This window comes from Neofelis nebulosa, chromosome 8, assembly GCF_028018385.1.
Source record: "Neofelis nebulosa isolate mNeoNeb1 chromosome 8, mNeoNeb1.pri, whole genome shotgun sequence".
NCBI classification, from domain to species: domain Eukaryota; kingdom Metazoa; phylum Chordata; class Mammalia; order Carnivora; family Felidae; genus Neofelis; species Neofelis nebulosa.
Genome location: NC_080789.1, coordinates 117211690 through 117228041, shown reverse-complemented (window position 1 = coordinate 117228041; position 16352 = coordinate 117211690). Strand labels below are relative to the sequence as shown.

At 38.9% G+C, this 16352-nt stretch overlaps 1 long non-coding RNA gene across 6 annotated transcripts in view; it reads left to right on the top strand.

The window, feature by feature from the left end:
* The window catches only part of LOC131483461 (uncharacterized), a 124492-nt gene that overhangs the window by 54567 nt on the left and 53573 nt on the right, over positions 1-16352 (top strand). For all 6 annotated transcript variants that reach the window (XR_009247695.1, XR_009247694.1, XR_009247697.1 and 3 more), the window contains one exon: positions 11847-11946. This is a non-coding gene — a long non-coding RNA (uncharacterized LOC131483461). The remainder of the gene's footprint in view (positions 1-11846; positions 11947-16352) is intronic.

Here is a 16352-nt window from a genome sequence, read left to right as displayed (position 1 = left end):
GAAAAAGTAAACCAAAGCAGGAGGCATCACACTCCTAGACTTCAAGCTATACTACAAAGGTGTAATCATCAAGACAGTATGGTACTGGCACAAGAACAGACACTCAGATCAATGGAACAGAATAGAGAACCCAGAAATGGACCCACAAACGTATGGGCAACTCATCTTTGACAAAGCAGGAAAGAATATCCAATGGAATAAAGACAGTCTCTTCAGCAAGTAGTGCTGGGACAATACATGCAGAAGAATGAACCTTGACCACTTTCTTACACCATACACAAAAATAAACTCAAAATGGATGAAAGACCCCAATGTAAGACAGGAAGCCATCAAAATCCTCGAGGAGAAAGCAGGCAAAAACCTCTTTTATCTTGGCCGCAGCAACTTCTTACTCAACACATTTCCAGAGGCAAGGGAAACAAAAGCAAAAATGAACTACTGGGACATCATCAAAATAAAAATATTCTGCACAGTGAAGGAAACAATCAGCAAAACTAAAAGGCAACCAACAGAATAGGAGAAGAAATTTGCAAATGACATATCAGATAAAGGGTTAGTATCCAAAATCTATAAAGAACTTCTCAAACTCAACACCCAAAAAAACAAATAATCCAATGAATAAATGGGCAAAAAACATGAATAGACACTTCTCCAAAGTGGATGTCTATCCAGATGGCCAACCGACACATGAAAAAATGCTCCACATCACTCATCATCAGGGAAAACAAATCAAAACCACATTGAGATACCACCTGACACCTGTCAGAATGGCTAACATTAACAACTCAGGCAACAACAGATGTTGGCAAGGATGTGGAGAAAGAGGGTCTTTTTTGCATTGTTGGTGGAAATGCAAGCTGGTGCAGCCACTCTGGAAAATAGCATAGAGGTTCCTCAAAAAACTAAAAATAGAACTACCCTATGACCCAGAAATTGCACTACTGGGCATTTATCCAAGGGATACAGGTGTGCTGTTTCACATGCACCCCCATGTTTATAGCAGCACTATCAACAATAGCCAGAGTATGGAAAGAGCCCAAATGTCCATCAAGGGATGAATGGATAAAGAAGATGTGGTATATATATACAATGGAGTATTACTCGGCAATCAAAAAGAATGAAATCTTGCCATTTGCAACTACGTGGATGGAACTGGAGGGTATTATGCTAAGTGAAATTAGTCAGAGAAAGACAAAAATCATATGACTTCTCTCATATAAGGACTTTAAGAGACAAAACAGATGAACATAAAGGAAGGGAAATAAAAATAATATAAAAACAAGGAGGGGGACAAAACAGAGGAGACTCATAAATACGGAGAACAAACTGAGGGTTACTGGAGGGGGTTTGGGAGGGGGGATAGGCTAAATGGGTAAGGAACACTAAGGAATCTACTCCTGAAATCATTGTTGCACTATATGCTAACTAATTTGGATGTAAATTTAAAAAAATAAAAAATAAAATTAAAAAAAGTTATATAGGAATAATATATATAAAAAAACAAAAGCAGAACTCATCTCTTCCCCCTGGTTGACCTCTAACTTCTAGTCAATCACACATCCTGCGGATCTTGCCTACCAAAGAGTTCTCTCCATCTCTATCACCTCTCTGTATTTAAACCATATTTAAGATGTTTGTCACTTCCCCATGTATTAGGTCTTTCTTTTCCTCTTCAAATTAAAGCTTCTTTTAGGCCTCCAGAAGGCCTAATATGGAAACATGGCCAAGCAAAACTATACTGCCTCCTCTTTGACTTTAGCTCCATGCTTTGGTAATCCTAAATGCCTGTATTATCCCATACTGTGTGCATCTCTTGTTTGATTTTCTCTTGTCTCTACTGAAACACTCAGCTTCCTTCCATCACTCTCTACCCCCTTTGCCTGGTTTTCTCCTATTTAACCACTGAGACTCACTTCAAATTTCCTCTTTTGCAGTAGTTTTTAGTGTTCTACCCTCCAAGTCCTCTGCTCTTTGATATCTGGTCTCCTTCTTTGCAACAGGTTAGATCCCCTCTTGGGCTTCCACATGTATATCTCTATTATTGCTCTTATCTTTGGTCTCAGAGTTCACAATTTGTGAGCCTCTTCTTTCCTGTACAGTGTGAGGACCTTGAAGTCAGGGAATGTGTCCTGTTCAGTTCACTAATCCTCCTCCTGAGCATAGGCTGGATATAGAGTAGGCACTCAAATGTTTCTTCCATAAATGAAATATGCATACTATGGATACTCCCTATCCTTATTTTTTGCTATCCTTGTGAGCTTTTCTCTGCTTCAGAAAAGGGAAATTGTTCATGATATAAGCAGACAAAGGTGCAGAGGTAGGGCACAAATGGTAAGAGAGGAGTGAGGAGGTAGAAGATAAAATTAATAGTGATGGCATTAAAGATGAACAGAGAAGGAAGATGCTCAAGCTGCTCATGGAAAAGAGACCATTAAGGCCATTATGATAGTGGAGGAAGAAGGTCATGAGCTTCTGAACAATGGCAATGTTCTTCTCTGTTTTCCTAGTTTGTTAAGAATTTTTATCATGAGAGGGTGTTGGATTTAATCAAATGCTTTTTTGCATCTGTTGGGATGATGGTGTGATTTTTTTTCCCTTCATTCTGTTAGTGTGGTTGTGTTACATTCATTGATTTTCATATGCTGAGCCATTGTTGTAAGCTGGGATAAATCCCATTTGCTCATGGTATATAATTCCTCTTACTATGCTGTTAAATTTGGTTTGTTCAGGATTTTTTGCATCTGTGTTCATTAGGGATATTGGTCTATAATTTTCTTATAGTGTCCTTATCTGTCTTTGGTATCAGGTTAATGCTGGCCTCATAAAATAAATTTGGCAATGTTCCCTCTGATTCAGTTTTTGGAATAGTTTGAGAAGTATTGGCATTAATTATTCTTTATTTTATTTTATTTTTATTTTTTGTTAGAGGGAGCATTAGTTCCTCTTTAAATGTTTGGTAGAATTGGCCAGTGAAACCATCTGGTCCTGGGCTTTTCTTTGTTGGGAGGTTTTGTTTACTAATTCAATCTCCTTGCTAGTTATATAAGTCTGTTCAGATTTTATATGTCTTCATGAGTCAGTCTTTATAGGTTGTGTCTTTCTAGGAACTTATCCATTTTTTCTATGTTATCCAGTTTGTTGGTATATATAAAGGCCATATATGAAAAGACCTAAAAATATAAAACTCCTAGAATACAGCATAGAGGAAAATCTTCATAACATTGGTCTTGGCAGTGATTTCTTGGATATGACATCAGAAGCACAGCAAAAGACACAGTTAATGGAGTGAAAAGGCAGTCTATGGAATGGGAGAAAATACTTGTATAACGTTTATCTGTTAAGGTATTGATTTCTAAAATATATAAAAAAGTTCCTACAACTCAATAGCTAAAAACAACCTGATTTAAAAAATGGGCTAAGGACTTGAATAGGAATTTTTACAAGGTCATGCAAATGACCAACAGGTGTATGAAAAGATGCTTAATGTCATTTGCCATCAGGGAAATGCAAATCAAAACCACAATGTGATACCACCTCACATGTTAGTATGGCTATTACAAAACCAAACCAAAAGAAACAAGTGTGGATGTGGAGAATGTGGAGAAATTGGAACCCTTGCACATCATTGTTGGTGAGGAAGCAAAATGGTGCAGTTGGAATTTAGAGGTTCCTCATAAAATTAAAAATGGAACTACCATAGGACTTAGCAATTCTACTTCTGGATATTTACCCAAAGGAACTGGAATCAGAATCTTGAAGAGATGACTCCACACCCATGCTAATTGAAGCATTATTTACAGTAGCCAAGATGTGGAAACAACCTAAATTTCCATCAATGGAAGAAAGAATTTTTTAAAATGTGGTACATACTGGGGCGCTGGGTGGTTCAGTCAGTTAAGTGTCTGACTTCAGCTTGTTGCCTACACAACTCCTGAAACAGAATGCTACGGGCACCAGTGACAGTCACAACAAAGTTTATTACAATGAGAGGCAAGGCCAACTGATCGGGACCAACACTCTTGATAAGAGTGCAGCCCCGAGCAGCCAGGGTACAGAGTTTTTATGGCCGATCACATCATTTTATCATCACCTGGGAACAGAACAGAGAACAATTCCCAGATGAGTTAGAAACAGTTGCTGGATGAGGTGATTATTTTAGACTTTCTGCCACTAAGTTGCAACCAGTGGATCTCCTTGACCTTGCCTCTCATGCTCTTTTCTTTGAACTTCTGTTTCCTTAGTTGGTAAAGCCTGATTTACAAGAGTATGAAGCGTAATTTACAAGAGTAAAGCAAGGCTGTTATCTCTTGACCTTCAGTGTCAGAACAAAGCTGTTATTTTTCAAGCTACGCCATTAACTCTACACTAAAATTTAACCCTTACAATCTCATGTCATGATCTCACAGTTTGTGAGTTCAAGTCCCGCATTGGGCTCTGTGCTGACAGCTTGGAGCCTGGAGTCTGCTTCAGATACTGTGTCTCCCTCTCTGCCCTTCTCTGTCTCCTGCTCACGCTCTGTCTCTCTCTCCTTCAAAAATAAATAAACATTAAAAAAATTTTTTTTAAATGTGGTACATGCTTATAATGGAATATTATTCAGCCTTAAAAAAGAAGGAAATCCTGGAATATGTGACAACATGGACAAACTCTGAGGACATTCTGCTAGGTGAAATAAACCAGTCATAGAAGGATAAATACTGTACAATTCCACTTCTTTGAAGCATCTAAAATAGTCAAACTCATTGAGGCAAAGAATAGAATGGTGACTGGGAGAAATGAAAATGGGGAGTTGCTAATTAGTGGGTATAAAATTTCTGTTTTTATTCCAAAAAGTAGAAGAGGAAGGAGAACTTCCAAATTCATTCCTGGAGGCTAGAATCACCCTTATACCGATACCAGATAAAGACACTACAAAAAAAGAGCTACAGGCCTGTATCTCTGATGAACATAGGTGCAAGAATCCTCAACAAAATACTAGCAAACCAAATCAAACAATACAGTAAAAAAAATCATTCACCACAATCAAGTGGGATTTATTTCTGGGATACAAGGGTGATTCAATATTTGCACATCAACCAATGTGATATATTACATCAACAAGAGAAAGGATAAAAACCATATGATCACTTCAATAGATGCAGAAAAAGCACTTGGCAAAGTACAAAATTCACTCATGAAAAAAATACTCAACAAAGTAGGCTTAGAGGCAACATACCTCAACACAATAAAGTCCATATATGAAAAACCCACAGATGACATCATATTTAATGGTGAAAAGCTGAGAGCTTTTTCCTTAAGATCAGGAACACGATAAGGATGTCCACTCTCACCACTTTTATTCAACATAGCCCTAGCAATCAGATAAGAAAATTAAGTCCTAGCCACAGCAATCAGACAAGAAAAAGAAAGAAAAGGCATCTAAACTGGTAAGGAAGAAGTAAAACTTTTGCTGTTTGCAGATGATATGATACTATATATAGAAAACCCTAAACACTCCACTGAAAACTTCTAGAACTGATAAATGAATTAAGTAAGATCACAAAATAAAAGATCAGTATATAGAAATCCATTTCATTTCTATACACTAATAATAAAGTAGCAGAAAGAGAAATTAAGAAAACAATCCCATTTATAATTGCACCAAAAACAATAAAAATACCTAGGAATAAACTTAACCAAGGAGGTGAAAGACCTATACTCTGAAAACTGTAAGACACTGATGAAAGAAATTGAAGATGATATGAACAAATGGAAAGATATCCCATGCTCAATATTTGAAGAACAAATATTTCTTAGATGTCCATACTACCCAAAGCAATCTACAGATTTAATGCAATCCCTATCAAAATACCAACAGCATTTTTCGCAGAACTGGAACAAATAATCCTAAAATTTGTTTAGAACCACAAAAGACCCTGAATAGCCAAAGCAATCTTGAAAAAGAACAGCACTGAAGGTATCACAATCCCAGATTTCAAAATATACTACAAAGCTGTAGTAACCAAAACAGTATGGTATTGGCACAGAGACTATTGCAAAGATGGTGGAGTAGGAGGACCCCGGGCTCACTTTGTCTCATGGGTACACCTAGATAATACCCACATTGGTGAAAATAACCTGGAAGATGACCTGGAGACTTGCAGAACAAACTCTCCACAGCTCAACACAGACAAGAAGCCACATGGAAGAGGGTAGGAATGGTGGAGATGCAGTTGAGCACTAAATGGACTTGTGGGGCATTCCATGGGAAGGAGGGAGCCATGGGCATAGAGAGGGGAGAAACATTACTCTCACATCAGGGGAGACCATGCGGGGAAGAGAAATCCCAATAACATTTGGCTTTGAAAACCAGAGGGGCTGAATCTTGTGAGTTCTTACAACCAGTAGAACTTAAAACCTGGAATTTTAAAAATCATCAGCTCAGTTTTCAGGGAGCTGGGAGGGTAAGAAGAAACTGGGTCCTTGCCCTTAAAGAGACAGGAGAGAGAGGGTAGAACCAGTAGTTTGAAAAATGCTTAGGGCTAGAGGAGAGAGTGGTTTACTCATCTCAGAGTGTGTCCAGAAGGGACAGAGATTGGTGGGGGACTCCTCCAGGAACAAAGGAGCTGGCAAATGCCACTTTCCTCCTCTACCCCCCAGCCTAGATACCCAGCTACTTCTGGGAACCAGTGTCAAGACTTGCCACCTAACTTGCTTGCACTGTAGCCTGCCAGCCCCTCACCCCAGCTCCCACATTGCGCTATTGTGGATCCACCCCTCCAGACTGAACTGCTTCAGTCCTGGTGCTGCAGGGCCCCTCCCACAGGGGACTACCAGCCCACAAACGTTGCTAACCCTGCCTCTCTAGCCCCTATGCATGTTGTGGCTCCACCCCTTCCAAAACGCTCTTGGCCAGATCCCATCAAAGCAGTACCAGAAGCCTGGCACTGTGCAAGTAGCCCATACAAGGGCCAGCACCACTCCAAAGTGAGTCCTGCCCCAGGGAGAGGGGGAGATAACCACATACACCAGACTGACTGTGGCCCCAACAGTGGACTGGGGCAGACAGCTGGTCTGACTGCAGGCCCTGCCCACCACCCGTCTCAGGGGACAGCATAGGGAAAGTGCCCTGTAGTTTGGCACTACTTCATCTGTGGCAAATACGTGGTCTGACCCAACTAAAGCCCAAGGTAGCCCCAGAATGGCCCACTAACACAGGGACCAGACCCAGCCCACAGCAGACAAAGAGAACCATTACACATGACTGGACTGAAGGTAAACACAGCTCAGCCCACAATAGTAACACACATAGGAGGTACCCTGAAGTGCCATTTTCTAGTGAAAAGGAGACATTGCACTGTGGGGAACTACAGGACCTATTCTTCACAAAGCCGCTACTTTCACGAACAGGAGATGTAGCTAACTTTCCTAACACGTAGAAACAGACATAGCAATAGATAAAATGAGGAGACAGAAGAATATGTCCCACATGAAAGAATAGAACAAAATCATAGCAAGAGACCAAAGCAAAATGGAGGGAAGTAATATGTCTGGAAAAGAGTTTAAAGTAATGGCCATAAAGATACTCACTAGACTTGAAAAGAATGAAGGACCTCAGAAGAGACCCTCAAAAAAGAGAAGACATAAAAAAGAACCAATCTGAGATGATAAACTCAATAAATGAAATTAAATATAGACTACCTTAGGGGTGCCTTGGTGACTCAGTTGGTTAAGCTTCTGGCTTTGGCTTAGGTCATGATCTCGATGGTTCATGGGTTCAAGCCCCATATTGGCTCTCTGCTGTCAGCACGGAGCCAGCTTTGGATCCTCTGTCTCCCTCTGTCTCTCCCCCTCCCCCGCCCCTTGCACACTCTCTCTTTCTGCCTCAAAAGTAAACATTAAGAAAATAGACTACCTGAAATAAATAGTATACAAGAGAAAGCCAAAGAATGGATCAGTGACCTGGAGGACAGAGTAATGGAAAATAATCAAGCTGAGCAGGTGAGAGGGAAAAATATGCAAAATGAGAATAAACACCATCAAGCATAACAATAGTCACATTATAGGAATCCCAGAATGAGAAATGAGAGAAAAGGGAGCATAAAATTTATTTGAAGAAATAATAGCTGAACATTTTCTGAATCTGGAGAAGGAAACAGAAATCCAGATCTAGGAAACACAGAAAACCCCCAACAAAATCAACCCAGAGAGATCCACACCAAGACACACAGTAAATGAAATAGCAAAAACTAGTGATAAAGAGAGAATTTTAAAAGCAGCAAGAGAAAAGGAAAGCAGTTACATACCAGGGAAATGCCATAAATCTATCAGTGGATTTTTCAGCAGAAACTTTACAGGCCAGAAGGGAGTGGGGCAGGATATATACAAAGTACTGAAAGGAAAAAATCTGCAGGTAAGAATACCCTATCCATCAAGGCCATCATTCAGAATAGGAGAGACAGAGTTTCCCAGACAAACAAAAGTTAGAGGAATTCCTGACCACTAAACCAGGAGCAAAACTAGCCACTTCCCCATCACACATGGTGCCATTGGCCTTCCCAAAACCACAGTCCAGCTGCCCTCCTGCTCAAGTCAGTGTGCACTGCTGCCTGCTCATGACAAGTCAACACACCTTCACCTCAGATCAACAGGGACTCAAACTGAGACTGTCCCCCCTCAAATTATAGACCCTGTACTGAACTTTGTGCATAACAGTGGGTATAATTATAACAGAAGGAAGCAACTCAAATGGTGATGCCAATTCTCTGGAATATATAATGGACAAAAAGAGTGTGCTGGGCTCAGAACATCTTCAACAAGCATATCAAAGAACAGCACATTCCGGTTATTAAAAGAAACCACCACCACCCACACACAAAAACAAACAGTAAAAACCACTATGGTAGTGGCATAAGAAAATCGACATAAACATCAATAGAACAGTATAGAGATCCCAGATAAACGCATGATTATATGGTCAATTAACCTTTGACAAAGTAGGAAAGAATCTGCAATGGGAAAGACAGTCTCTTCAACAAATGGTGTTGGGAAAACTGGACAGCAACCTGCAGAAGAATGAAACTGGACCACTTTCTTACACCATAAATAAATTCAAAATGGATTAAAGTCTTAAATGTGTGACCTATAACCCTCAAAATCCTAGAAGAGAGCACAGGCAATAATTTCTGATATCATCTGTAGCAACATTTTTCTGGATATCTCCTAAGGCAAGGAAAACAAAAGCAAAAGTAAACTATTGGGACTACATCAAAATAAAAAGCTCCTGCACAGTGAAGGAAACAATCAGCAAAACAAAAAGCCTACTAAATAGGAGAAGATATTTGCAAATGACATATTCAGTAAGGAGTTAGTGTCCAAAATACGTAATTTATACAACTTAACACCAAAAAACCCCAAATAACCCAACTAAAAAATGGGCAGAGGACATGAACAGACATTTCTCCAAAAAAGACATCCAGATGGTCAACAGACACATGAAAAGATGCTCAACATCTCTCAACATCAGGGAAATGAAAAATCAAAACCACAATGAGTTATCACCTCACACCTGTCAGAATGGCCGAAATCAAACACAAGAAACAAATGCTGGTGAGGATGTAGAGAAAAAGGAACGCTCTTGCACTATTGGTGGGAATTTAAACTAGTGCAACCACTCTGGAAAACTGTATAGAGGTTCCTCAAAAAAGTAAAAATAGAATTACCATATGATCCAGTAATTCCACTACTGGGTATTTATCCAAAGAATAGGAAAACACTAATTTGAAAAGACACATGCACCCCTGTGTTTATTGCAGCATTATTTACAATAGCTAAATTATGGAAGCAGCCTGTGTCCATTGACAGATGAATAGATAAGGAAAATGTAGTATACAATGGAATATTACTCAGTTATGAAAAAAGAATGACATCTTCCTAGTTGCATCAACGTGGATGGTTCTAGAGAGTATAATGCTAAGTGAAATAAGACAGAGAAAGACAAATACCATATGATTTCACTTACATGTGTAATTTAAGAAACAAAACAAACAAAAAGACTCTGAACTATAGAAAACAAAGAGATGGTTATACGAGGAAATGTGGGGGTGGGGGATTGGTGGGAGAAATAGGTGAAGGGGATTAAGAGTACACTTATGTGGTGAGCACAGAGTAATGTATAGAAGTGCTGAATCACTATATCATACTCCTGAAACTAACACTGTAGGTTAATTACACTAGAGTTAAAATTTGAAAACTCCAGTTTTATACGGTAAATAAGTTTAGATATCTGTTGTACAATATTGTGTCTATAGAGGATGCTACTATATTGTACACCTACAGGTCTGTTAAGAAGATAGACCTTATATTGAGTGTTGTTACTGTGATAAAATAAAAAGGGAGAGAGATGTTAGAATGAAGCTAAGAGATTTGATAGGATTCAGTGGCAGAATGTATGTAGGGGGTGAACATCCTAGTTTTCTATTTCCGCATAACACTCTGCCACAGAGTTAGCAGTTTTGAACAATGATTATTTTTAGCTCACATTTCTGTAGGTCAGAAGCCCAGGCGTGGTGTGGCTGAGTTCTCTGCTCAGGGTCCCATAAGGCCAAAGTCAAGGTAACAGCGGTGCTTACTGCTCATTTCTTCAGGGTCCATTTACAAGTTCATGTGGTTGTTGAAAAAATTCAGTCCCTCACGATTGTAGGACTGCCATTGCAATCCTAGCTTTCTTCTGTCAGCCAGGGGCTACTTTCAGCTCCTAGAAGTCACCTGTGTTCATTGACGTGTGGTCCCCTCCGTCTTCAGAGCCAGAAACAGAGAATCTCCTTAGTGTCAGATCCTTCTCACACTTCAAATCTTTTTCTTTCTTTCCTTCATTTTTTTCTTTCTTTTCTTTTTTTCAGGAAAAGTTTAGTCCCTTTTAAGGCCATGCCTGATTAGGCCAGAATAATCTACTTAAAATCAACTGATTTTGGGGGTGCCTGGGTGGCTTGGTCGGTTAAGCGTCCAACTTCAGCTCAGGTCACGATCTCGCGGTCCGTGAATTCGAGCCCCGCGTCGGGCTCTGGGCTGACGGCTCAGAGCCTGGAGCCTGCTTCCGATTCTGTGTCTCCCTCTCTCTCTGCCCCTCCCCCGTTCATGCTCTGTCTCTCTCTGTCTCAAAAATAAATAATCATTAAAAAAAAAAGTTAAAAAAAAACAACTGATTTGGAATCTTGGTTACAAACACCACATGCTTTTAGAGCAGCACCTACATTAGTGTTTGATTGAAAAACTGAGGGAAGGTGTTTGTACACCAAAGGGTGGAGGTTCTGGGGGTCATCTCTTAATTCTGCCTAGGACAGTGAAGAGTAAGGAGGGGTTAGTGTAGACTGGGAGAGTCTAACTGGACATATTGGAGGGACTGTGGAGCCATTAACTATGGCTGAGAATACAGAAAGCAGAGGGATTTTGGTAGGAAGGTGAGTTCAAATTTAGGTACGTGAGGTAAAGAGTTTAACAGAATAAAATCTCAACTAAGTAATATTTTGCATATAAGAATGTCTCCTGCCAGCCTTACAAGGGCTGAGCCCCCATAGTATTTTCTTTCTTTTTTTTTTTTTTTTTTTTAGGAATATTAAAGCTACTGGTGAAAAAGACACAAGTTATGAAGAGGAACTGATCTTTAGGGACTATGAGGATGAAAGAAGTCTACTTTATAAAAACATTTTGTTCATCTCAGCTATGTGAAAGTTCTAAAGAATATTCTCTAACTCATGATGGGTTATATAAAATGTGCCCAAAAAGGAGGGCTTGATTTTTATTGTCTATTTCTTGAGAGAAGCTGGTCCCACGTTTTCGTTACAGTTGGTATTTCTACCTCACGGCAGGAATGGCTGTCTGCTGGATACCTTGCGTATTTCTACCACCTGAAGATCTCCATGTGGAAAGCTCCAAGGTTAATTTTGCTTCTTCCTGAAGAACCTGTCCGTAAGTCTAAAACACCCACTACCCAGGATAGCACTTCCAGAGACTACCAAGGGGTCTTCCGTTGTCCAGTCAAATAAGTTTTCACTGTTTCTCCTACCTTTCCACAAATTATTGAGCTACCAGGCTTTGCCGTGGGGGAGAGGCGCCCACTGTGGCCAAACCTTTTCTGCATTTATCCTACAGAGATTGGGATACAGGGGCAGACAAACTTAAGGGCAGATAAATACAATGTATCTGACCAGTGTTCCAGAGATATGTGTGGGGTGCCAGAGAGCTCTGAGGACAGAAATGAAGGTCAAAATCCCACCAATCACAAAATACTCTGTATACTAGGATTGGGTTGTTTTGTGTTGTGTTGTGTTGAAGACAGATGCCTGACACAGTCTTTATGAGTGTGTGTGGTTTTTTATTCTTTCAGAATTTGTCTCACTTTTTACAGCTTTATTGAGGTAAAAATATTAAATTAATATTTAAAGTGTAATGTAATCTGCTTTGACAAATGTACTACCTGTGAAATTACCCTAATTAAAAATAATGAATATATCCATTGGTCCCAAAAGTTTCCTCACACCTTTCATAGTACCTCTCTTCCTTCCCCAAACTCTGGCAATCACTGATCTGCTGTCATTATAAATTATTTGGAACTTTCAAAAAATGGAACCATACATGATGTTCTCTTTTCTTGTCTAGCTTTGTTCATTCAGCATAACGCTTTTAAGATTCTTCCATATTGTTACATGTTTCATTAGTGTACTTTTTTTTTTATTCTGGAGTTCTGTTCCCTTGTATGGATATATTAGAATTAGTTTATCCTTCTGCCCATTGATAGACATGTAGGCTGTTTCCAGTGTGGGGCTATTACAAATAATCCTGATGTGGACATTTGTGTATAAGTGTTTATGTGAACATATGATTTTATTTCCCTTTGGTGAATATCAAGAAGTGAAATGATAAAAGTACACTTAACTTGAGAAACTTCAAAATTGTTTCCTAAAGTGGCTTACCATTCTTCCTTCCCTTCAGCAATGTTCCAGTTGCTTTACATCCATGCCGTAACATGGCATGGTCAGTCTTTTTCATTTTAGCCAGCCTAACTGGCTGTGTAGAAACTGTGGTTTCTTTCAATTTGCATTTCCCTGTTGACTAGTGATGTTAAGCATCTCTTATGTGCTTATTAGCTATTTATAGATTTTCTTTTGTGAAGTGTTCACATTTTTGGCCCATTTTTAAAATTGCGTTGGAAGACATCACAAGGATTTAAGCAAGAGAATATCCTAATCAAATTTATGTTTTAGAAAAATCACCCAAGCTGGGAATATCGAGGATGAATCACAGCAGGGCCAGACTGCAGAAGAGGGGCCAACTGCAGGGGTGGGGGGGGATTGGAATAGGTCCAGCAAAGGATGCTAAAATACTTGGCAGTGGGTTAAGAAGAGACATCTCTGAAACAACTGACAGGTGCTAGTGACCATTTTTATATATGAGGGTTAATCAAGGAAATCTGATTCAGGTAGAATTTAAAAGGAAAACCACCACCACCAAATACCTGTAGAACTCAGAATGTACCAAGCACAGTTCTGAGCATTGTCACAAATATTAACTCAGGATTGATATTCATAACAATCCTAATGAGGATTATCCACACTTTACAGAGGAGGAAACCAAGGCAGAGAGTGAAAAGGTATCATGCCTGTAACATATAAACAAAAAATCACAATGAGTGTGATTAAATGTATAGAAGATGATATGGTTTAAAGGATAGTAAAACATGGTTTTGGAACCAGGCATCTTGGAGTTTAAATGCTGTATCTACTATATACTGGGGGATGACCTTGGGCAAGTTTCTTAGACTCTGTGCATCTCTCTTATTCGTAAAACAAGGATACTGCTTTTGTTCAGACTGTTGTGGGCAGTAAATGAGGTGGCTTGTTAAAAGTTCCTAGAATAGGGGCACCTGGGTGGCTCAGGCAGTTCAGTGTCCCAACTGTTGATTTTAGCTCAGGTCATGATCTCACAGTTTGTGAGATCAGGCCCCACATCGGGCTCTGTGCTGACAGCACAGAGCCTGGGAGCCTGCTTAGGATTCTCTGTCTCCCTCTCTCTCTGCCCCGCCTCCCACTCGTGTGTGCATGCTCTCTTTCTCTCTCTCTCTCTCTCTCAAAATAAATAAATAAGCTTTTTAAAAAGTTCTTAGGACAAAATAGGTGCCCAGTGAATGTTAGTGCTCATCCTTTGTTCCGATAAGTATAGTCATAGAGTGAGTGAGATTGTCAGGGAAAGCCTGTAGAAGAGAAGGATGGAAAAGGACGGAAACCTAAGCAATGCTGTCTTGGTGACAGCATAGGGGGAGTTAAGGGAAAGGAACTGGGAGAACATGTGTGAACACTGACGTTCATAATAGATCAGGATTCCAAAATTGGGCACAGATTAACGCCATGCATCGCCAGGAAGGGCACACAGTTTGTGAAATCTGCCTTACCACTTCAGATGCACTTGTTACCAAGTAAAGCACTTTTAGAATATATTGTAACCAAAATTGAGATGTGCTATTTGTGAGACATTTATTCATCTTTTAAAAACTGAACTGTAAATGTAGAACGGTCTAAACAAAAAAATAATTTGAATAATCCAGAAAGGGATGTACTGGAAAGCGAGACTCTCCAGAACCTGTACCTTCCCCGGGTGCACTGCCTGTACTAAAAGGTTTGGACCTTTCCATATCATTTTATGTATATTCATTTTGTAGCACTCTTCAGGTCAATATATACACATTATTTAATAAGTACATTATAATAAGATAATACCAAAAAACCTCCTTATATTTTTAAATAGTGGCATAATAATTAAAAGAATATTACCATTTATCATTCTCTTACTGATAATAGGGTTGATTATATTTTTTTCTATAATAAATTCTACTTAAATTCTAATAAATTAACCTTCCAGTATAAATATGAATGTGCAAATGAAACTGTTTGGTCTAAGGACATGTGTATTTTAAATTTTGATAGAACTGCAAAATTACCCTCCAAAAAATGTTTTAGCAATTTGAAGCCCATAATAGCTAATATTTATTGAACATTCACCAGATACAAATACCACATAGAGGGCTTTATGTAGAGCATCTCAACAAACTCTTTTGGACCCATCCTATTATTACTACTTCCATCTTATAAATAAAGAAATGAAGGCCCAGGAAGGATAAGTAAATGGAATGAGGTGACATAGATAAGTACGATAGCAGTGATTTGAACCCAAATCTTTATCATTTACATTGTCTGTAAATTGTTCTCATTCTTTTACTGATCACTGTTGGTTTTATTCATGCCTTTTTCATAAATTCATTTTCAGCTGCTAGAGTTCATCTTTCAGTCTTTCTTCCTGGAAGAATATAGGGGTGGTAAATATGTCTAAGTTCTTGTATGTCTAAATGAGTTCATTTTATTGTCACTCTTGAATGATAATCTGGGTTATAGAATTTTCAGCTTATACTCATTTTTCCCACATTACATAATGTGTCCTTTGCCATATGATACCCTGTTGCGCATGAGATGTTTGATGCCCAACAGATTCCTTTTCGCTCCCTCCCTACCTCTCCTCCTTCTCTTCCTCCCCCACCTCCTCCTCTTTTCCTTCTTCTCCTTCTTTCTCTCCCTTTTCTTTTTCTTTCTTTCTTTCTTTCTTTCTTTCTTTCTTTCTTTCTTTCTTTCTTTCTTTCTTTCTTTCTTTCTCATTATGGGATTCTTTCTCTGTTGATAAGGTTTACAAATTTACAAAATAAATATCTGGATCTTTAAATCTGAAGACCTATCTTTAATTTAGAGAAGGATTTATATCATGTCTTAATATAATTTTCTCCTAATGGGAGATCCTACTAGGTAGATAGATACTGGCTGTCTTGGATCTGTTTTCCACATCTCCACACTTTTTTTTTCTCAGTTTGCATCCCTATCCTTTTAAAATTATGTTCTAGGAAAATCTATTAGCTTGATTTTTTTTAACTTAATGTTTAGGTCTGCAGTAATGTCTGTCTTTTTATTCGATCTTATTAGATGTTTTCTGAAACTATTCCTAACTTTAAAGATATTTTCTTCTTCAGCAGCCTGTTTATAGCAGCAGGATCCGCAAGGATGCTAGTGTATGCTCAGCTATATATACATCATATCAAAATATACTATTAACACAGGATGCACAGTGAAACGAAAAGGGTGCAAAAGAGGTGGGATTTGAATGGCTATGCATCCAATAATCAACCCTACCATACTCAGCGATCCCTTTCTATAGGACAAATTTTGTATTATCCCTTTTGCACTCCTGACATGAACTCCATAGACAGTGTAACCTGCAGAATTAAGAAGAAATTCCACTGTAAGGTAAAGAAGAAAGGAAAGGGAAGCATTTGAGAA